Source organism: Falco naumanni, chromosome 13 (genome assembly GCF_017639655.2).
Source record: "Falco naumanni isolate bFalNau1 chromosome 13, bFalNau1.pat, whole genome shotgun sequence".
In the NCBI taxonomy this organism is placed as follows: Eukaryota; Metazoa; Chordata; class Aves; order Falconiformes; family Falconidae; genus Falco; species Falco naumanni.
Window position 1 is genome coordinate 23,229,884 of NC_054066.1, and position 25,150 is coordinate 23,255,033.

Below are 25,150 nucleotides of genomic sequence, written 5' to 3' on the forward strand. Positions count from 1 at the left end.
CTGATGTAAAAGAGGCATTAGAGATATATCAGGCCTATTGTTCTGATTACGTTAAAAAAGAAAAATCACCTTATGGCCAGATATACGAGTACAAAACACCTCCTTCAATATTAGGTATTGTTAGAAGTAATTCAAAGTTTGCTGTTTTTTTTTCTCATTTTTATGTTGTTATAATCTACCTATGCAATACATACTTCCTTCCCTATCCTTCTGAACAGATTGAAACAGACTTTGTTCACACAAATGTATTTGCCAAGACGGATACAAGGAAGTGACAGCACAAAGCATGAATTAACTCAGTGTCTTATTTTATAATTAAGTGCCATCTAACATGATCTATTTACATGGAGAAGATAATTTCTTAGTACGAGAGGGTGCTACCAAGATTATGAAGATGTGACTATGTATATTTATAGAGAGAAGAGAATTTCTTCCATTCTTTCAAGTCCAGAAAAATGTGATGGAAGAAAAAGCTAAGTCTGAAATTCAATGAGAGACAACTGCCAACCATGATAGATAACTTTTTGGCCTCTACTGGCTGGTCTTCATGACCACCAAGACACCCCTGAGAAACAGAGGGGCTTCAAGCCACCTTTCGTAACTTATCACACCATTCCACCATCATGCAAGACTGCTATTACACTAGCTTTAAACTCAGCAGAATAAAAATACGCCATGGACAATTATATAATGTTCAAAATAAGAAAAAATGCAAGTTATAAAATCCTTATAACATGGCTCTCTTGGTATACGACACCTTCCAGAGCACCTCTAAATAAGCATTTGGGAAAAGTAATCCGAGTAAATGGTTTTAAAGACAGGTTATTTATTTATTACATAAGACACAACTTCTCACATTATTGCCTCAAGTAAAATGAATGCTGATAATGCTCCCGTCTCTGAAACTGAACACATTTATATTAAAAATGTAGAAAGTACAGTATACACTGAGGTGCAATCTATTGACTATGTCAGTAATAGCAGCTTTTTCATTTTTCCCCTTGTAATAGAAGTCATTGCTTGCATTCAGAATGTATTGTCAAGGTTTATTAATCTCAGTACAGAGGCCATCCTGGGCCTTGAAAGCTATTGCTTTTTTTTTTTTTTTTTTTAAAAAAAAAAGAGATGGTATTCTTTTTCTACAGCCTACTCAAGATCTATTTCCGATCTGTCATAAAAAGGAATCTCAAATTACAGGAAAACTTAAACAACGCTTACTGATCAGTGATTTGTTTAGTCTCTTCCTTGAAAAGCTTGAAAATGAACTACAATATTTTAAATTTTTAAAAAAAGAGGTTCTTTGTAGGTTGACAATCACATTGTAAGATGCTTCTTAGTCTCTTTATTCTCATTGAAAATTGATTATTAGACACTGAAGGTGATATTCTCAGCAAAGCTGAATGCACCATCTAGAGAAAGGACCGAGAAACATCCCCCTGAGCTCTGTAAAGAGAACAGTCATTTTGGTATCTTAATTTCAGAGCTGAATTTCTGACCCTGGTGAGGTCATTGGGATTTTTGTTATCTATGGGGTTGTTTGGTTAGAGCTTTTTAACCTATGAGTGTACACAGGAAGTATTTACACTACAAGAAACATTAATGTGATTTGGACTGCTCCATTCTGAAGCCAAAATGCCAGATAAGTCTGTGAGTAGTGAGGAAGAAGTGGAGTTGTTATAAGGTATAATTTATGTGTAGTATTTGTGCTTGCTTGTTCTCTAAAGGAACAGAATGCAATGGTGTAGGATACATAGTAACTACTCAACAGTCATCATTTAGATTCAGATTTGTTATAAACAAATCTTCTTCCTATTTTGCAGCATTAATATCATAATATTCTTATAGCGCATGTCTGCATTACTTCCCTGTTTACTAGTGAGGGATATTGGAGACAGAAGATCAAGGCTTTCATAACCACTTCAAATACTGTTGGCCTTCTGACATGCCCCTGACCTACCTTCATCTTTGTTTCTGCATCTGTTTCAAAAATTACTTTGCGAGTAAGTTGCATGAAAGATCCTATTGCTATGAACAAGGACCAAATATCATCATATATTACTAAAACACAAGATTTTATACAGCATGTGATCCTTGAATTCAAAACCATTAATAGTAATATAGAGCAGCAAAGACATTGAAATATGAAAACACCCATTTCATTGTTTTTTTTGTGGCAAAAATTGACAGTCTGAGGTACCTGTCTGTGGCATGACTATATGCTTTTACATCACGCTTGTCTGTGGAGAAGTGATATAAGTATTTTGAACCCTTTATAAGACAACAAAAAAAATATTATGAAGAGATTCACTGTTTTGTGGCTTTACATTCAGGTGTCATAGACATTGTTATAAATTTATTCTTACTACTTGGATATAAAATAAAATCACTCATCAGAACTTGGTACTTGCTGCGGAAACTCTGTTCCTGTTAAAGCTTAATAGTTTGTGTGTAGCAAGTTAATAGCAACAGTGAACAAGATTTCACTTGGTACCTTTCAGTTATGAAGTCATGTTGGAAATAAAAAACACAACTCTGATAGCAAAGTACTGAGGCTTAAATCTTGCAAGTGATGTGCACAAAATGAAATATAAAAGATACAACTAATGAAATAAAAGCCAGCTCAAACCCTCTGTGGTTTACAATTGAAATTTGATAAGCCAACAAGTGCTTCTACAGTATTTTTTGTGATATATTTAAGCTTGAATTTAAAGTTTTCTTTTAAAATATGAAGGTAGTCTCAAAAATTTAATTACAAGATTCTTATTCAAAGCAATATGATAGAAAGCTATTATTGTGTCTTAATGTAAAGCTGGCTAATTGTAAGAACTCTGTAGGATAAAATAACGTGTCATTATACTAGAGGACAATAACTTAGTAATAGCTAGCAGCCTCCCCTTTAATAAATTTATTTGCAATGACTTTGGGGGTGAATGTTGCTGACAGAGTCAGTTCAATCAACATACATTCTAGGAACATGCTCCAATTGTCTTGCACCATTGCTTGCATATAGGTGGCACTAAAGGTATGCAATGAGTTACTATCATCTATTTATTATATTCCAATTTTCAACCTATTTAATTTATGGTACATTCTATAGAGAGAGCTCAAATATTGCTGTAGTTTACTATATTTCTTCATTTTTGCACATTCTGCAACATGAGAGATTATCAACCATGATTCAAATTCCAGAAAGAAATTCTCCTTTAAGCTGGAATTCCCTATAAGTACATTGGGGTCTGGTGCCCTGTTTTCTTCTGAAAATAAAAGGTATCCTTTACTAGGCCTTTGGCCTATGAAAATAAGTGTTTTTCTTCCATATGAATTGCAAAAATCAGATCCTAAATAAATGTGTAGCCTTTGAAAATAATTTATGCTTTTTTCAGAAAGGGCTCACATAGAAAAAAAAGAAGCCTTCTTGCATTTACAGAGTAAATGTACTTTGTTTAATACAGGGAATTGCTGTTGAAGTCAGCAAGAATTTTTTTATGCCAAAGAACTGTAGAACTGAATAAATTTTGGATAATTTGACAATTCAAGTAATCAAGATGCTCTACCGTATATTCAGTTCCTTCCGGACTGAAGTACATGATGACAATATCCTGTTTTACTGAATTATAAGATGTTGGGAAAAATTAAGATTCTGGGAAAAACTTGCAGCATTAAATGCCACCAACAGTCTTTAATATTATACACTGATATACATTTATTATATTAATTTTGGCCACAGCAATTTTATTTTTATTTTAAGTTTTCCTTAGTAATTTATTTTAATTTTTAATTTTCAGACTCCACATTAGTAAATATGGCAGATATTGATTAAATTACTTTGAAAGTATGAAAATATGTCTTGTATTGAAACAATATTCTCATTTGCATACAAAACACAGCAAATTAAATCTAGGACAACTAATTTTTTTGAATCAGTCCAGTCAATCCCTATAAAGTCAGATCCTGAAGCAAAATGGCATAGTTGTTCGGTGCCTATGGATGCTGTAGTCATGCTTTACACCAGAGAAAATAAGCCCCAAAGCTCCAAAGTCATGTAGCATTACTAATAAGTTCATCCTCTAACAAAGCCATCCCTCTACTAGAGCCTATTTTATTCTGCAGGGCAAATTTTAGACCAGTAATTTTGCCTTTACCTACAAGTTTTACAGCTCCACTTCCTACAATCTTCCATGCCTCTCTGAGATCTGACCATTATCAAGTGTTGTGTAAAAGGCTAGAAATACACATACTTACACGCATGCACGCAAGCATTCATGTATCCATTTATACATATTCTTCATTCTATTTTGCCAGACACACTAACAGTTTAGTAAATGTGGTAATTTTAGCAACAACAATAAAATAAGGAAACGTGTTAAATAGTACTGTAATTCTCACATATTCCCATTTAAAGGGATCCCTATGACACCAGTGTTTAATTATAAATAGTGTTCTTTTTCCCCATTCTGTTTACAAAGTAATCTTCCATCGAGCAACTGTGTACGGGGATCAAGACAGACTTACACATGTGATACCTGCTGAAAATTTGTGAGCAAGATTAGGGTCAGCAAAAGGGCATAGAACTAGCCAGGAAAATGAAAGAGGGGTAAAAATTTATGATGGTCTTCAAGAGTTAATGAAGTACAAGGAAAGACATCTTATTCTTTAGCAGAGTGTCCGAATAGGAAAATTGAGAAGAATGTGGAATTTACTGTGAAACATGAAAAGATAGTCCTTGTTTGATCTAGTGCTGCTTTGTATGGACACGGTATTGTTTTGCTATTAAAGGTATATAGGCAAGCTGCAGGCTCTCAGATTTTAAAAGTCTTTCTCCATACTAAATATAACTGGATATCCCTTTTGATGGGTACACTGTGGAGATCCTGGGTTTAAAAAAGTTGAAGGTGAAATTTTTGTGATCCAATCCAGAGATAAAACCAAGTAAACAAGTTTCTCTCGAAATAGGTAGATAAGGCAAGTGAACAGATAATAACTAAACTTAATTTGCCACTTGAGATTTGCACAGGTATAATGAGCTCAAACAGGACTCTTCAAAAGCACTGAACACTAAATGGCTATAATGTTATTCCATGGGATAAAGGTAGATCTAATGATAAAACCATTGCCTCCTCCTGAATGCTGTACAGGTGAAATTGCATCTATCCACCAGTAAAAGCAGTAAGCCTAGGACCCTCTCTGAACCCTGCTGAGAATAAAAGTAATTTGCAAAGAGAATGGGGTGATATCCTTAAGAGAAACTCCTAACAGAAAGTGCTGTGGAGAGCAACTGTGCAACACAAACGATTTCCTATCCACAAAGCAAAAGAGAAGGGACTCTTCAGTTCACTCTCTGAATTACTGAAACAATTGCTGGGGTGGGAGTACTGGGGAGGGGAAGATGCTTATCTGATATCAGATCTTATTAGAACAGAAGAATGATATAGAATAGAAAAGAATCTTTTCAGTTTAGCACATGGAGATACTTACAAACACAGACAAACGTCTTGATCCAAAAGGAATGATGCAAAGACTAATTGTGTAATCAGTAAAAAAAATTGAAAGTTTTTCTATTGTTTGAGTAGCAAACTAGTCCACTGTGCTTGTTGTATAATCAGGTATTCTGATCATAACTGCTTTCCTCCTTAGGTAGTAACAACTACTATCAGAGGTTTTTGCCAGTCAAGGAACAGTCCTTGCCAAGTGGTGAGAGTCTTGTGTCTGAGGGCTCGAGCCCTGTGAGATACTGTGTATTTCATCTTTGGTGGAAGCTGCCTGGTACCGGGCAGCTGTCAAACCCCAAACATTTGCTGGCAACAACTGTCACATCACTGCATTGCAGTGATTGTGGGGTGGGGGGAAAAATAAAAGGAAAATAAGTAAGAGGAAATAGCTAGTTTACACACAAGAAGTATTGGGTTATAAAGTATCCAGTCTGTAAAAATAATTAAATGCCATTGCAAACTGCTTCTTTTTGCCATATAGCTGAAGTTTCCAATGAGCTCAATATTTTTTTTTCTTAAAATCAAGAACTTGGGATTACAGTTCTTCCTTCTTTTCTTCCAGCAAGGTAGAAGATGCTAATGTAAAAAGGCAGAACAAATGGGCTCTTTATTTTTGCAGGACAAAGAGCATTTGAACTCCATCAGTGGCTCTTTGACTGCCTTCAAAGATTGTCTCTGACTAAATTAAAGCCTCTGCTAGCTTCTGATTTGTCCTACACTGTAGGCTTTCCATTGCACTAGCAGCTAAATGTATGGGCTAGATTAATTGTTACCTTAGAATAATACAGCTATTGAAAAAAAAAAAAAACAGAATTGCAATTTACAAAGGGCTGCGTTCTCACCCAATGCAAAGTAACATAGCTCCCCTAAGATCAGTTTTTATTGTACCACTTTACAGTGGCTCAGAATCTGTCCCTTAATTCAGTGAGCTAGTTCTGAGAGAAAAGTCTTAACCTTATCCTGTATAACCAGGGTAGCACTTTTTGAGGTCACTGATAACATGAAAGAGTTTAACTGGAATTAAAGTGATTTTGTGAACTTAGAAAAGCACAACTCAGCAGATGAGCCAGCAAAATTGGCCCCAAAGTAGGAGATCACTGATCCTGATCTCACTTAATTTAAGAGGCACTCCTGTTATATCAGTGAGGTTATCTGGGTACAAAAACCCCCAATCACAACAATAAAAAGGTGAGCAGTAAAGAGTACAGGATGCATTTACATGGCTATACTCCTGAGGTATTAGCATTTCTTCATCGTAACATTACAGTAACTGGATAACACCTAAGCATTAACATATTGGGGGGGGGGGGGGGTAACATGTGCCATCTAAATAAAAATGTACGTTTATTTCCTCTTTTCTCAGTGTTCTCACTGCAAGGCTGCCTCCGTTCCTCCTGAGTGAGGAAAAGCTGTAGCTGTTGGAAGCTCTGGCTGCAGGAACAGAAGGAAGTGACCATTTAGGCAGCTTCTTTTAGACGTGAGAAGGGGATAAACAGCACTAGTCTACCCCATATTCCTCCTGCACATGACAATAAGGTGATAACTAATAGATTGTCATTCTTGGACTAAAGCAAATGAATTTGTGTTTTGGTCCTTTACATGTGAATTACACCCATTTTACCTATACTGGCATCACCCCAGAGGCTGCACAGCTAATAAGTTTTGAAAACACTTTAAAAAAATCTCTCATTGATTTTCATTGAAGAAATCCAAATATGAACTCACAAGAAGCTCCCTAATGATAACTAAAACAATAAGCTTGAAATGCTGTAGTATTTCCTTTTAAAGCAGGGTAGTTTACCTTGTCTTCAGTATTTAGAAAATATTTCAAGGAGATGAGCCTCACTGGAGATAATATTTCTACAGAAAGACCGAGTGCCTTTAACGGTAACTTCCATGAAAGAATTCACCCACAAATACAAGGCTGCTCCCAGCAATTTGAACATTCAAGAGAGTGAAGACAGAAAGCAGAGATGAATGTTCTTTTGGATTCATTGGGAAAAAAAGCTAAATTGCTAAAATCTGAACAATAAAACCCATAAAAGCTCTAGTACATAGAGGAATCATATGCAAGGTTATTAACCATAAGAACTTGCTCAAATCATAAACACAGAACCAAAGTAGCAAAGATGCAAAAAATTGACACACACTTTATAGAGAGAAAGAACAGCATGTGGTCAGACCCAGTTTAGAAATATATTTTATCAGCTTATTAAAAAACAGTCTGACTATAAAATAACAAATTAAAGGAACTGATTATTTCATTCCTGTAACTTAGAACTGCGTGGTTTGAGAGAGGCATTAGGACACTAGTAAACTAAGAGACAGAAAAAGCTATTAATCATAGATACAAGAGAAAATATACATACTTAATACGGGGAAGAAATTTGAAATAAGTTTGCTTTGGCATAGTCATGAGAGAAATCATTTCTGGAGGTAGCAAAAGTGATCAGTAATTATGTTAAAATATGGATGTCTCAGCTGATGTCTTCATTCTCCAGCAGGCAGACCTGCTTTTCCAAAACAGTTTTGAGAACTCATGTGCTACCATATAAAAGATATGACTTGGGCAAGAAGTGGTAGGAGAAACTGGCTTCCTTCCTCTCTCCTCTTCCTAATATATTATATTTCATACAGTGGAGTATCTGTATAGACAACATAGCTCAAATAGTGAGCTATGTAGCCATTAGCAGAAAAACCTGCAGGATAAAGTCTTCCTACATTTCCCATCAACTTGGATGCTGGGCTAGTTATTTAATAAAAATAAAAAAAAATGGATAGCTTTGGCTGCCTAAATCCATGGTTTGACTAGCATATAAAGTTTATATTTAATTTTACCCTTTTCAGAAATTAGGACATTTACTTATTAAAGCATACATCCTAACTTCTTAAATAGAAAACCCACTAATCCTATGGGAATGAGATTTCATCTGAAGGGCCAAATTTGGATGTCTACCTTTTTTTCAGCCTCTGTAAATTACCCTGCCCCGCCTTGAGCTGTTGATCCAAAAGGCTGGGAGTCTCCCCTAACTCCTGTGTTAGATTTGTCTTCCCAGGTGCAGAGTGTCTTGGATACCTGAGAGTGTCTTGAACACTGCTGCGCATCCATGCTTCTGCAACTGGAAACTGGCCCGCAGGTCTGTGTGTTACAACCTGAACACACCACGGAGAGGGAACAAATTGGATAACGACCTGTGTTTGCTGGCCACATGTATAGTCTTACGCTTTTCTCTGCCTGGTGCTTCTGGGTGGTTTGTTTCCTCTTCCCTCGGTGTTGGACTAGAAGGAAGCATTTCTACAGGATGGCTGACAACAGAGCTTGATAAGCCATGGACAAACTATTGCTTCTAACCATGTGTCCCTGCAGCAGATCAAACAAATTCTCCCAAACCTCTCTGCCCTGTTCCTTCATCCACCTCATTTGCTTAATAGTAATTTTAAACTGTTACAAGTTTTATGTCTTACTGCTCATAAAGCACAATAAAAGAAATAGTATCTATCACCAACAACCATGGATGAATCCTGTTTATTCCCAAGAAGTATGTTTCAATTTGTTCTTTAAAGTAAATTTTTGCTCCTTATGATGCCAGGCTAATGATTCTGAACGTTTATCTTTTTCAGGTAAAGCACTAGAGGTGTAACCAAAATGTCTATCTTTATTTTTTGATTAAAAAAAGAAGTGCGTGCTTCTGTTGGGGAAAGACCAATACACCCAGCCTCAAGCAGTCTGCAGTTCCCTGAACCACTAATAAACAAATAAATAGATGGGCGTTTTTTTTCCCCAGACACTCACCTCAATATATGTAAACCCATGAAGAGCCATCAAATAGAAATTTCTTTGGCTTCTATAAACTCTGTACTTGAAATACTTCAAATACACATCACCTATGAGTGCAAGTAATTAAAATGTGTATTTTGATTAAAATGCCAGTCTGTGTTCTGATCAGTTACATCTCTTGCTGTCTAAATTGACTAATGGTCTATTTTCTGGGAAATTTGCTGCCTAAAAGTTGCAACTGACAGTTTAGAGTTGTCCAAAAGCTGATGGTTGCCAGTTCTAGGACTTCTTACTGTTAGAGGTCATTGCACCAGGATGTTTGTACATTCTTTGTGACGTTTTGTCACACAGCAGTGAAAAACTGCCTGTGTGTATGTGAACAAGCATTTAATCTTTTGTTTATAAGTTTTCAAAAAAAAGTCTTATCTTCTTGAGCTCTGTCAGTCACTGAAGAAAAGTGCAATCTATACCCAAGTGCCTCAAGCATTGCAAGTTACTTCCCTCCCCCCTTTTCTAAGCAGATTCTGCAATATATTGAAGCCTGGCCATAAACACGACTCCCTTGTGCGATTACTCCAGGCTTCTGAGTGCCGTGTACTAAGGGTGCACCCGAACAATGTAAACTCACTTTAAGAATGCATCATATGTTAGGATGGAAACTTTTCTTTGTAGACTCACTGGCTGTTTCCCTTGAACATTCCACAAAAGACTGTGTGAAACATTTTCTCTGAAGCCACCGAGGCTGCAATTGCTGAGTGGTCTTACTGAAAACTAGAAAAGAATGTGCTAAATACAAACTCTTCAAGGATACAATCCCTTTTAGCTCAAGTTCAGCCCATACTGAAGAGCTTTACTAGGTTTGGGAATGAGGTTCACACCAGCCTGCAGGATTCAGCTGAAGGCTTTTTATGCAACACAGAGGAATGTACAGTGCTTTTTTGTCTTACAGGGGACACACACACAGATAGAAGGACTATCAAAAATTAATGCAACGCACTTCGTTTGACTTTCAGCTTCTGTTTGTCACTGAAACCCTATGAAATAAGGCTTTCATTTCAATAACTCTCCAAAGAGTAATTGTTTCCTACAGCTCCACACAGTCTGATATTAGTATATTGTGACTCACTCTCACTGCAACATCAGTTAGAAGTCTCAGGCAGATTAGCTTAATGGCAGGTGCTGTGCAGCCACATTTTCCTCAAAGAATTTGAAATCTTGGTTATAATCAGGACAAGGGAATAAAATAAAGGAGAATGGAGAGAGACAAATTAAAAAATATGCCATAATTTTATTTTTTTATAGCTAAGTGCTGATCTTGCACGTCTAGGGTTATTATTTAAAACCATTATACACAATTTTAAATAGGTTTTTGATTCAGCATCACAGAACTGGTTATTTAAATGGGTTGCAAGTTAAGCCAATAAAAGATGAGGCATAGCAGAAAATGAGAAAGGAATCACGACATGGCTGTCAGGAACCCTCGCAGAAAGCAGCATGGCATCAGAGGAGGGCTTCCTGAAAAGCAGTCTAAAAGAGCAAGAGAAAGAGGAGGAGAAAGAAGACTCAGCTGTCTTGACAACCATCAACAGGTCCAGGGTAAGAACCAAGAACTAATCCTGAGGTTTGCCTAGGAAACTACCCAAGTGGTTTTTTTTTATTAACATAAAGGAAATACAGAACTGGCATTTAGTCCAGACCTCCAGAAGAGAAGTCCTGGATAACATTTGGAAACACACTGTCCATGACCTCAAGATGAAAGGAGGAAAGGTGGGGAAGCTGTGAGAAGTAACTTAGCACATATCAGAGCCCTGCAGATTCCCACTTGGTCTGTCTTTGCTTGGTATTCTTATGCCTCCTTCAATCAGCAAGACTGCTGGAAGTCAAGTACACAACTCTAAGAAAAGCTACCTCTTGCTTAACTGTTTTTGCTGCAAATTCAACATGGAAACAAGGGCAAAATGATTCCCTTATAACAGCTTCTAGGAAAATAATGCAATTTCTCAGATGTTAATGTGGGGGGTTACAAATATTGCTATTTACAGCCTAGAATGCACTTGACACTATAGGACAAGGCACAGTTTGGGTCTAGGATCATTGAAACGATATTTAGAAAACGTTCCTCCCAACTCTCATAATGCTGTTTTCAGAGATAACGTTAGCTGCATGTACATAATGTGGCATGTAGCTGCCTTGTCTGTTAGCAACAAAGTAAGCACATATAAAATATTCCAGCCTGATTTGATAAATTAGAAAACAAAGTAAACTAGACAGGTAATTAAAAGCAATAAACCAGTTTTAATTGGTTAAGTAACCATGTAGAAATTCAGTGCCAGTACCAAAGGTATAAAATACAGCAACCTGGGTTTTGGTGTCATAAGTATCTCTCTAATGCCGTTGAGCCACAGTAATTTCAGATACCGTAGGGAAGCTAGTACTTCATTACTATGAATGTAGAAATCATTACCACACCTCATTCTATACACTTAAATGAAATATGTAATATAGATAACTGACATCCTGAACACAGAAGGAAGGTGATGAAATAGCAGGTACTCATGAAATATTGCCAAATGTGGATGAAAAGGCATTTTTATTTTTCTTCCGGCCAAGTTAATAAGTGGCCTGATGACCCCATGTCACAGCAATACACTGTTAAATTTCAATAGGAATGATGACAAGCCTTCATAAATAAAAACATCCATTTGCAATAGCTTCCCATTAAACAAGAGCTAGGTAAGGCGCTTTGCTAGCGTGAGTACTTGCAGCTAAGGGTCTCATCCCTCCACACTACAGCAAAGCCCCGACAGACTTGTGCTGGGAAAGATAGTCAGCACTGTCCAGAAGAAGTGGATGTTCTCAAAGCTCAGTAATCTCCTGAAGGCCGCCACAAGAGATATTAAAGCTGTCAAATTACATTAAATGTAATACTATTCCCTTTTGAATCTCTCAGCAGAAATGAGGTAGGAACAGCAGTACGGATGGGCTGGGTGCAGAAGGTGGGTATCCTGAGGAGCACGAGTGTGATGGGAAATATAATGAGTAATACCAAAAGTTATTGGCTCATTAACAATGCCCTACAGGAAAGAATTTTCTGTCTAATAATAGAAGTACCACAAGCACAGATTCTCAATATGATCTGAAGCCTGGTTAATTCAACTGCTTTGGGAGTAGGGCTCTTGATTTCTCCCTTACTCTGTCACTTACATAATTTGGGCACTGAAGTGCTAACTCTATTATATGGTTCAATATGAAAATGGAGACTTTTTTTTCCAAGCTTCATTAACATACTGTTGCAAAAATTGGTCTCAACAGAAGCTCAGTCATTTTCCAAGACTCACAACGTCTATCACAATTTGTTTCTGAAAATAAGATGCATTTTTGAAAATGCAAAACCAGGATTGTAAAATATTGTGTATGATTCAAAATGGAGAACTTGGCACAGATCCGAACTCTACAGCATAATTTATCAGAATAGTATTCCATTTGGACCACCGTGCTATATTTAACACTAGCCACAGCACTGCAAGTTCATTGCCATCAGTGCTTTGCAAAAAAAATGGGCTGAGAAAACAGTTCATTTTTCTTCTAGTCAGGTCAGCAACAGCTTCCAGAGATTTAAACTGGTATAACAATATATAGTTCATTCTTTCTTTCTGAATGTCACATTCATGTTTTTTTTCCAATCTATCCTAAACAGCATCTATAGAGAATACAGACACATACAACAAGATTTCTTTAAAATGGTCAGAGGATCCTACACCAGATGTACACCAATATTATAACACATTCTTCACCCTTTCTTTCCTGAAGTAACCAATACATCTATACAACTTAAGCTGGAACCTATGACTTTAATGAAAAATAGTCATCGTAGTAGCAAATTACATTTCGTCATGTGCCCTATCCTATCTCAAATCTTTCTATCCCAAAATATTGAACCAAATGTAGAAGCATACTGTTACTATGAGAAAAATCTGCATCCTACAAAATTCTGATTGTATCTGTTTTCACAATAAACAAAGTACCCATTAATAAACTACATTTTCTAAACCAAAGGTATTGCAAATCTCAAGCTAATTCAAAAAACAGGAAAACAAATGATCTGCAATTCCAAAGCCAACACATTGTGATTACTGAACTCAAGCAAATGTTTCTGTCTTACAAACAAGTGTTTATACTTCAGGTTTCGATGTATCCCTGAATATGTATGCCAAGTGTTTTTGTATGCCAAGTGTTTTTATTAGTGTACAAGTCACACTTTTAATAGAAGGAGAAAAAGAATCAAAAAGCAGTTTTTATTTTTCAGTGATTCTCGGGCAATGTGAGAAACTAGTTAAAAACATATTATATTATTCTAAACAATTCAAGGCACAGGTATTTATTATTAATTTTTATACTGAAGGTGCTATTTTTGGCAACATATCTTATTTTTCATAGGTGTTTGCACTCTCCAGCAGTGATACAATTGCATTTGTCAACAACAGAGATAACTCACTTAAAGAATGGTGCTGTAATGGGAATCACGACATAACATCTCATATATCTTAATTATAATTAGCAAAACATTTACAACATGCTAACAGAGAGACTTGATAAATACAAGAAAAAGCCTTATTACCTGATGCAACGTACATCTCAAGAAGCAAATATAAATAACAAATATTGTAATCACTGTGCGATTTACATTCTTCAACCAAGTAAGTTTTCCAGATACAATGTGACAACAAACATCATGCCTTAACCAAGTCTAATTCTGATTTAGAAATCATTAGGCAAGAAGGTTGTACTTACTCAACAGAGCTTTGCCTTATGTGAATGCACCGAGTGACAGCTGATTACTTTAATAACTCCTTCATTTTTACTCCTTTACAGCCTTATACTCCTTTCATCCTTATGGATCCTAAACAGTGATGTCAGAGCAGGCAGGATAAAGATAGTAAAACCAGTACCTGAATATGCTGGTTACTTTGGCATAGCCCAGACTCTTAACCCTTGGAAGCCCAACTGGGAGGTAAAATGCAGTATTAGAAGTTTCAAAGAAAGCATTTGTATTTAATGAAGATTGTTTGTATTTCATCTGGATTAAATAAAAGGTAAAGAAATTAATGCATTTTAGCTGCAAGACTGAGTTTAAGACTCCTTAGCTTCTGAACCAAATGTGCTTGCTATGGCAATGACAGGGAAGCAACGGGCATGAAGTTGTACAACGGCATCTGTACCCTCACTGCCCAAAATGGATCAGTATTTTGGTCTTTATCCAATGCTCACATGTTCAGCAGAAACCTTTTCATAAAACAAGATGTACAAACAGAAGTATCACCTCTAGGACAAGCAGAACGGTCCTTTCTGCTCTAATAAGCATTAGAAAAACTTCATCTGGAGTCCTGTCTCTGCTTTTGGACACCACCTTCACAGAGAGGAACTAAAAGGAGAGAGAATTGTTCAGGGAACAGCAGCAATGACAAGAAACAATGTGAAATAAAATGTTTGAGCTGAGAAAGAGGATATAAAAGAGACACTTGGTAACAGTCTGCCAATATATAAAAGACTCCTGCAATTAATCCCCCCTTCATGGAAGGCACTCTCAGGAATAAGACTGAAGCAAGAGAGATTTTGGTTAATAATTAGGAAATAAATATCTAATTATAAAGATAGTTAAATAGAGGATAGTTAAATACAGTCATCTCCTCTCTGGAACTTTACAAAGATGGATGTTAACATCCATCAGGAATGGAAGCAGCATGGTTGAACCTGTTTGGGGCAAAGGAATGAATTAGACAACCTCAGGGAGCCTGACTCTTGAGACTGTACGTGAAATACCTACAAACTGGGTCTCTTTGAATTACCGTCCAAAAGGATGTATGTCTCAGAAGTGCTGCGACAGAATTGAGGGATTTGATTCTGTAATATACTCAAGGAAGAGGGGCCATACCGGGATATAAGATCCTTCAGTTTCTGAGAGAAATACTATGTATACACCTGGGGGTAGAAATTTTCAGATGTAGATATATAAATGAATGATGGCTCTTGGGACCAAATTAATATAAAAGCCTCCAAAACAAACAGGTTTGGATTAGCAGGATTGTCTCAGGTTCACTGCATTAGGAGGTGGGGGGTGGGAGGAGTGTGTTAAAAGAAATCTTCAAGCTGATGCTAAAGAAATTTCTGTACTTTTCCATTTTAATTTTTTCAGTAACATTTTTCTCTGTTAAAACACTGTCTGCTGATTAAACACACACCTTAGTATAATCAATGCACAAAAGAATATGCCTCCAATATTGATTAAAGCTCTCTTTGAAAACCTCTCTGAGCTCTTTTATCACAATCTGTAGAGAGATGGTGTACTCCAGAACAAAACAGAACTGCAAAGCAAGTGTGAAAGCTTCACAGAATAAAGGTACAAAATATGTAACTGTTTAGCTGAGGATGTAGAAACAAAGCATGTTCAGAAATGGAACAATGTGACAGGTAATTTACAATGATCTGATGGAAGCTGACTGGATGCCAAATAATCTTTTGTAGTCACATTATTTTTTTTTTATTATTTTTTTAGTATCTTTTTTCAAAACTAGTTTTAATTGACACATTAAATTAGTCACAAGATCACCTGTCAGGAACAAAAAGGGATGAACACAGACATTTAGCTTTTAGGACCATTTAGGAGTAGTGGGCTTGATCCTTCCTATACCACTCAAGTACAGAAAATTATGAGCCTCCATGTGGATAACAGTGAAGCCGATAGCAGCTTTTGCACAGTTTTCTTAAATAACATAAATTAGTCAATAAATATATGGATGAAATGCAGAGCCTTTGGAGGACAACCTGGGAGAATTGCAGGCCTCTGGTCACTGAAAAAAATGGAAAGACTTGATGACTTCCATATGCATTAGTTGAGAATTAGAGATATTTGTTATTTTAGTTCCCTCAACTCAGTATCTGCATATCTCAGTAATTAACAAGAAATGTCTTAGATTAGTCATGCCAGGTTGGTGCCTCTTCCATGTTATGGAAAACGCTTTCTAGGAAATCAAGTTGCTAACATGAAGAACGATTAAAAATTGCTGATTTTTCCATATGTATCAAAAAAGCTCTAACTTTATAGAGCAATGAAAGTCCTGTATGTAAGACTACAGTAGTACAACAAACCCACAGCTTTTCATATAACTTCTCTATGTGCAGATTGTGCACAAATTATGCCAGAACATAATTTAGCATATCCAGAGAACTGGAAAGTAAAATTGTTCCATATATTTTAGTTACTCCTAACTTTTCTAAGGGCATGGTAGTTGGAGTTTAGATTTATTCTTCCATTTCATTTTAAAATGCACAATAGCTGAAATTCATTTCAAGTCAATTATAACGCAAGGAAGTTACGTGGTTTGTTAATTGTTGCTCTATCTGATGAACACCTATACTTCTGCAATTACAGGGGCTGTATTTCAGAGAAATAGGGGGAAATTATGGTCTATAGGACTGAAGGATACCTTCCTATGTAGATATGGTTCATAGCAGGAAAAGTAGTAGTGGCCTTCCAGAATCATAAAGGCAGCCTTTATAGTTATTATCCCTATGTATATACAACACAACCTTCCAACCAAAACCTGCAATTATGTGGTGTAGCAACTCCAGTTATTTACATAAACATTTTCATTTGGTACAATCGTTCCCTTTCTTTCTGTCACCAATGCCCTGCTTTTACAGATGAGCCACATACAATTCTGTTTATCTTCTGTCTTTCTACCTACAATGCATTAACTAGTTCCAGTGGCTTTCTTGAAAGCATAATGACTTTTCCTGTACTCTAGTAAAAATATATCCCCACAAATCAAGAGGAAGCAGGCTCAGACTAAGTGGCTGAGAAGATTTACATTCTATTGCTAACTCAGTTATTACTCTGCTGAAAACCCCATAGCATCAATATAATGAATCCCTCAACCTCTGCTGCTAGCACAATTTTTCTTCCCAACCTCATTGGTTCCCAACTTTCTGCTTGACCTTTTACAATCTGTGTGTGGCAGAACTTCATTACAACCTTTTAATGATGCACAAATGGCACACAACACCAAGGTCACAGCACATCCCCAGTGAGAACTTCCCCAGCACCTCCCAAACAGACAGCAAGTTTTCATTTAAAGAGACAGACAGTCCAGTGAGGAAACAAAACCTTAGTATTTAGCATGAGTCTCAACAGCTACTAATGCACAAAAAGTGACATTGTCATAAAATGAGTATCTGCTCCCAAAAACTATTTTAAGAGACAAACTGATGTCTCAAGCTGTCAGTGACCGAATGAGTAAAATGGATCATTTAGGAAACTCAGAGAAATAGCAGGATTTTTCAATACAAAAAGATTATTCAAATCTTAAAAAATGAAAAACATACTAATGGGTTACCAACATTCATCCATCTAGCACATAACAAATCTTTGTAATGTCACAGCAGTCAAATGAGCATGAGGATGATGGATTCTATTCCAAATAATCACTAACTTTTTGTTAAAACAGTTCAGTCTCTGTTCTGTAGTTTTCCAGCGCAGATGCATGGATACCAATGCTTAAGCCCATTTTAAAAGTGTTTCAGTTTTTTGTACCAAGAGTGATATATAAATGCAAAACATCTCACTATTCAAGCACGTAGACTGTAAAACACATTATTCAATATTGGTTAACATTAAGTTGTTGCATATATGCATATAATGCCCCTCCGTCACTGGTGATGCATAGCACAATGTTCAAATAAGTATTTAATATTACCTTTTATACTTATTGTATATGAAGTAATTAACACTCAGAAGCCATAGAATCACATCTGAAGTTACCTCTACTAGGCAATAGTGTAGTCCTTTACTTCTGACACTTTGTTCTTCAGTTTAGAATATCCAGAATATTTTCATTCATTGCATGCAGGTCCATGCATACAAAGGTGTACTAAACACACTTTACATGCTCAATTCTTTTCCCTCTTACAATGGAAAAATTAATAACACCAAACTGAACTCAGTGCAGTCAGACATACAGACCTGCAACTAATCCATGAGGAGAATGAGGACTCAAACTACCCTGTATCTCATTATATAATACTACAGTTACAGTGATCATAGAATCCTTCAAAGGATGGGACATCCTTAAGTTCTTCAGGAAACCTCTTCCAGTGTCTCACTACCCTCATTGTAAAAAATACCTTCCTAATGTCCAACCTAAACTGAAGGAGGTAAGATTTAAAACCATTGTCCCTTGATCTGTCACTACAGGCCTTGGTAAAACATCTCTCTCCAGCTTTCTTACAAGCTTTCTTTATATATTGAAAGGCCACAATAAGGTCTCTCTGGAGCCTTCTCACAGCTGAACGACCCCAGCTCTCTCAACCTTTCTTCCCAGGAGAGATGTTACAGCCCCCTGGCCATTTTTGCAGCCCTCTGCCAGCCCTGCACTAACATGTCCCAACTGTCTTGCACTGGGGACCCCAGATCTGGATGTGGTATTCCAGGTGGGGTCTCACCAGGGTGAAGTAGAAGAGCAGGACCACCTCCCCCTCAACATGCTGATCAATTAATTCGATTAAATACCTCACGTTCTACTCCCCAGATTGTCAGCTGACACCACTTTCTACCCTTGGCAAAACCATTTAATTTCATTGTACTTCTGTTTACATATTTGTAAGAACTGCATAAAACTACTTCTCATCCATGGAAGAGAATAGGGATTGCTGTAGTCAAAGATCTCTGAAATCTTTGGACACACAGCAATCCAAAGATGTAAGGCTACGTATATGATTTTAGGCGCTTTGCTATTGTTAAAAGGAGGCACCAGGAGTCAAGCACAATCCCTGATACTAGTACAGTTTTCATACTGGCATATTGCCCTGGACCTTAGACAAGTCTGGAAAAAAAAACAAACCGAAAAACATTCATCATGGACACTTAATTTCTGCTTCCTTTGGACAAAGACTACGAGGGTCAAACTCTGCTTTCACGACTTTCAGAGAAGTAACAAATTGTTCTGGATTTACAGCAACATAAATAAAAACAGATATCGGCTATATTCCTTTAATCAGTTTGCACAAATACATAGGTTTAGTGCAAGAATATAACACAAGTTTAACTATACATTAAATACTCTGAAAATGCAATGCATCTCAAATGCACACTCCTACACATTTTAGAAAAAAATTCTCATAGTGTGTTCAAACAAAATTCTGGTCTGCAAGTCAGGCCAGGGCCAAAAGCCCAAAGCAGTACTTTGTCATACTGCCACAAAACACTCACCCAGCCTCCAGGAATTTGTAGCTTACAAACATCTTGAGACAGACTGGTGCTTACAAGCCGTTAATGAATTACTCTTCCCAAATTTTTCTCCTCACTTCCCTTTTCAGTCCTATATTAAGCAGACTTGGTTCATTTGGCATTTACGTCACAGAATTAGTTTGAAGTATGAGGACTGGGATATGGATGTGAAAAAGATTATTTTAAAAAGAAGTAAAGCTCAATATAATGCCTGACAGCTGCTAATAAAAATTCAAGTTCAAGGTTTGATTTTGATCTTGCAGGTCTATAGATCAGATACAACTTCACTGTAGTCACTGGATTTACATCAGCACAAGATAGTAAACGATATGGAGGCAGCAAGACAGAACCAGTGGAGGACATCATTCCTTCCACAAAAGGGGAAAAAAAACCCCAACCAACCCAGAAAAAAAAAAAAATCCAACAGACTAAGAAAGTTCACTGTGATTACCACTCCTTTGCAAAATGTTCTTTAAGTTTCCTGCTAGAATGACTACTATAGCTAGGGCTTCTAAGGGAGAAATCTAGGATTTTATTTTAGGGACTACAGCTAGACTTCCCATATGCCACTTAGACAGTAGGAGGTTTATACACACTGTATAAAGTAGTCATAGGCAGATGCCTGTATTCACTTTTTAAAACTTCTGCATCCTCTTCTCTATATTTAGATAAGTGCATTTCTCTTTCCTCACATTTTTAAAATTTACTTAGTAGCCCCCAGCTGTGCATCCCTATCCAACAAGACACTTGGACACATTTTTTATAGAACACTGCCTGGTCTGCATCTGCAGAACTACAGAATATCAAGTGAGAAATCAAAGCATTGAAAGCTTCTGAATTTTCTTGTAATGGAAGTACCAGCACTTCTCTTAATTAAATTTAAATTGGTCTTAAATTGTAAATTCTTGGAGGTTTTCTTTTCGTTGCTAACAGGCCCTAAATTACGAAAAGATAAGATCCCATGGATACCAATCCATAGTCCCAATATTTTCATTAACATACTCATGAAATTATAGCATAACAAAATGACTATATGTAATTAAGAAGGAGGAGACTAGGAACAATATAACCTATCAATCAACAAATAATGGAGTTTAATGTATGAAAACAAAAAATGGTAAGGTGGTTTAATGTAGTTTTTGTCAAAACCCACGACCAAAACACCAAAACATTCCCTAAAAGGCCTGACATTTCTGAAATCTATTGTAAGCTCATTTCTTATTAATTTGATCAGAGTCACATATAGCAGAACAAATAAAAAGAGCCTTATTTTACTGAAGCTGAGACTTCCCTGCGTCTAAAGCATATTGCTATTTGCAGTGGTAAAATTCTAATAAACTAACTTACTGGGAGAGGTTTCATCAGAAAAACGTTCTTTAAGTGATTTATATGAATGTATTCACTCACAGAGAATGTAAGACTTCAGTTTGTGGCTTGATTACAGAGAATTCAAGTATAATTATTCTGTTTTTAAGGGCAGAGAGGAGGAAGAAGGTGTGTAGCAGCTCTGAGGGAATGGAGATGTTGGAGAACGGGGTTCTGGGCAGGCCAGAGCATAGAGATTTATGTACGTGTGTGGAGAAGGCCCAAACCCTCATGGAGAAGAAAACTGCAGTTCAATCTAAAAATCATGAGAACAATCTGGAAACCCGCATCTGCTGTATATGATACCAGCTAGTGAGATATATTTTATCTTGTCTTCTTTGTACATTAATTATCAATAAAAATCATTTACATTACAACCTGTATAAAATTATATTATGGAAAAATGCAGTTAATTGGCCTAATGGTTCAATTTATTGAGAACATTGCATGCATCATGTAACATAAGTTCCCTAAAGATTTGTGATATTTAAAGCCTGTCCAAGGGATCTTGTAGAAACCTCATTCTTGGGCATTTTCACAAGCATTCAGACAAGAGCAGTCCCAAACTTTGATGGCAGCCCTATCCTTCGACATGACACTGGGCAAGAGACCGGCAAATGTCTCTTGTGAGCTAATTACTCTGTGACTGGTGGTTTACTCCTAGCAAATCATTCTTACTAGAGGACTAAAAATATTTTAAAATTATTTTTTAACTACAATCTGACTTAATTACTGTGAAGCCATTCTTAGATTTTGTTTTAAGGTTGGTTGATATTTGTTTGGTTGTTGTTTTTTTTTTTCTTATTATTATTTGCCTGTCAGGCTGGTGGCTTTAGCCACGTCTCCTGGAGAAGCAAAAATAGTATGCTTAAATCTCAGAAAAACGTGGTTGGAACTGAATACCAGTTAAAAGGAAGAAGTGCCCTTTCCTGGAAATTCACTGTATGATCTTACAGTAGCAAAATGTAACAAAAAATTACTTCAGAAGTTCTCATACAAGCAGCAGACATTTACTGGCATGACCATGCTCTCAAACTCAGTGATCTTCTGTCTCTTTATTCTTGTCTACAGAGAGTAACTGTGCATTACCAGGATGCATCCCTGCTCCTACACCTCCTGCACTAAAATTGTTTTTCATTTGCTCAATTGGCTCCTACTAGATTAAAAAATTTTGAAAACGTACAGCTAATATGCACATGGATGCAGCCAAAACAACTAATTGAATTAGGAACCTATTTAGTCTGAATTTCATTATTAGTATATGAGGGGGCGGGGTGGTGGTGCGATTAGTACCTCAATTTTCACATCACCTTAATAGAAGGATGTGCTAACTGCTTTTCACATACAGAAATAGGAAGTCCTTTTCTAACTAAAAGACAAAGATTTTTTCCAGGGCAGAGTCTCACAGGCATGCAGGATGATACACAGTAAATATCTGTGATTTTTTTATTTATTCTACTAATAGTTCTCCTGACAGTGAAAAAGACTTTTGTAAATCTATAATATATACTTAACTCCATATTTTTAAAACTGTCAATTTAAGGTCATCAAAACTATGTATATGTACACATGCATACATACACGACTGACATAATTTGTACCTATACATCCACACCATAACTATAACACCCCAATAAATCTGCACAGAGTTTTTTATTAATGCAGATACTACTGTAATTACTCAGCCATATCTTGCACAAGGTAGCGCACCATGTTAAAATGCTACACTGTCACATGGTTCTTCAATCTTTTGTTATTCAAACTTGGCCCTTTTTCATATTAAAAATTTGTAATGAGGTTCTCCTTCTTGCTGAAGAGCTGGCAGAAAGAATCCTGTTACTCCCCTAATGAAGTCCCCAGACAGAACCGACAACTTTCCAAAGAACAAAAGAAAAATGTTGCTCTCAGCTTCAGAACTGACCCTATTGACTGAAAGCTGTGTCTTACTTTGTTGCAAATTATTGCACTGGGCAAATTACTCCATGCCAAAAAGACAAGAGAAAAGGCTTAAATGGCATTCATATATACATTTTCCAGTTGTTACTGTCAGCTGTTGTTTTATGGCAAAACCAGTAACATCTTAATAAAAGCATACAGCTAGAAAAACAAGATGAAATTGACATCTCATGGCAGATCTGTATAGGATCACTTTAAAAAATCCCAAACATCTAGCACAGGTGTTGCTCTCCAAAAATGGAAAGAAACCATTTTGTAGAGGTGTGTGGAAAAGAAAATTCTAAACCTGGGCTTCCAAAGAGTATCCGTGCCTTCCATGTTGTCTCTGTTCCAGTCCCACATCAGTGGAGTTACATTTTCTTACTCAAACTCAAAGCACTTTTGAAGCATACAAACTGCTTTCATGAATTAATGCTCAGGAAGTATGTAGTTACTATAAATGATAAGTCTTTTCAGTTTCATATTTTGTTCTTCAAGTTCACTGTCTTTTAATTCTTCCTTTCCTTAGCATCAGTAATAGCACAGTGCTATCTCTGCTACTTTGCCTACCTATAATTTTGCTATTTCTTGTTCCTCTGAGGAATGCAATATAATCTGACCTCCCAGCTTTCAAATCTCAATCCTCCTACCCTATTTAATACCTTTGTTAGTTGTTGCTACTTAACCTCTTAAGCTATGTCCTGTTTCCACCCCTTCCTTCTCACTTGAAGAATCTGCTAACACGTTGTCTCAGTGTTATGCTCATCTATTTTCATACTATATTTTTCCAACTTTTAGCACGTTAAATACTTCAACAACCAGAGCACAGAAAAAAGTATGTTAGCCAAAAAGAACTTATTAAATGCAGCTAGTTGGCATGAATTAAAGAAAAATGGTCTTGATTATGGAAGAAGTCCAAACTAAACATAACTAGTTGCTTTACTTTGAGTTAAATTTGTTTAACTGTAATACTCAGGCTCACCTTTAACCATCCCTTTGTGTCAAATTTACTTGGTCATCTTTTTTCACACACAGACATTGTGCAAGCAGGGTCAGATATGATTTAGGAGCAAAAAATTATTTTGGTTAATAGCTACAGAAGACAGCTTGGGTTTACAAGCTACAAGGCTAAATAGCAGCAAGATCCCTTCGCCTGAAGCTGGCACCCAATGAGTCTCTGCTGGCTGGGCAGTCATCAGTCAAGGGTGGCTGTGTCAGCCACTGTAGATTTTCATGCCAATACACTTCCCTTGAATCCTAGATTTACTATAATCATTTCAAGATTTCCCTTTTCCAATATTTATTTTCTTATATTGCAAAGCTTTTTCTTAATTGACAACCTCACAGCTCAAGAACATTGTGGGTTTTTTTCCAGTAAAACTAAACTGTGCTTTACAAACTTGGCTTTGAGTGAGACAGCCAAATGCTTGGGACATGGGTCACAACCTGAGCTCAGCATTACTTTGAATTACAGTTTCCTTGTGTCATGAAAACTATTCAACATATTTTCTTGTATTTATTATTAGAAAGCTAGACAGTTTATATTTTCTCTAAGTATTGAATTCCTATTTTCAAGTGTCCACTCCAAATAGGCTTTCTGCTCGTTTCATTTGTTTCATTAAAATCAATTTGAAATCAAGATTTTATATTGCAAGACCAAGCCAATCTCATAATATTGCCACAGCATAATAACAAACTGTTGAAAGTTTCTATTGCAATTCCTTCCTTAGTAATTAGTAACTAGTGTTGTGCATTATAGCATTATTTAAATTCGATCGCTTGACAGACTTGTTGCATTATTAAACCTTTTGCTCTTGGGGCCTCTATTTCAATTTCTGGTTGTGCTGGTAGAATCTGCATAACGCTCTCCAATGTCAAGTGGCAATTTTCTGAAGTTCATTCTTACTCGTAAGGACCAGTACACCCTCACTGATAGCAAGTTCATTTGCTTCCAGGAAAGAAGAAAATTATTAGGGTCAAATTCCCTCTGGCCTTCATTACAGGAACAGATAGGAGGTTTCAAGTTGGTAACTTTCACTATTTAAACATATTTAACTTTAGCAATAGAAGGCAAACAACTTGAAAAGCATGATGATTATTTGTGTCCCTGTTGCACACGTTGTCGAGAATTGGGTTTTCAAAGGGGAATGGAAAAGTACTTTAGAGAACTGCTATTATTCATCTCTAGTGAAGCAGTTGAAAATAAAATACTGAGTCAATCAGCAGTGAGATCCCCAATGCAATGTTAAGAGAGGACTTTCAGGCCTACTGACAAGCAACAGGAGGCAAATCCTGCCTTCA

The 25,150-nt window shown here is 36.5% G+C and overlaps 1 protein-coding gene across 2 annotated transcripts in view; it reads right to left on the minus strand.

Moving 5' to 3' along the window:
* Positions 1–25,150, minus strand: part of NLGN1 (neuroligin 1) — a 327,480-nt gene that overhangs the window by 81,530 nt on the left and 220,800 nt on the right. The gene's annotated exons all lie outside the window — the stretch shown is intronic.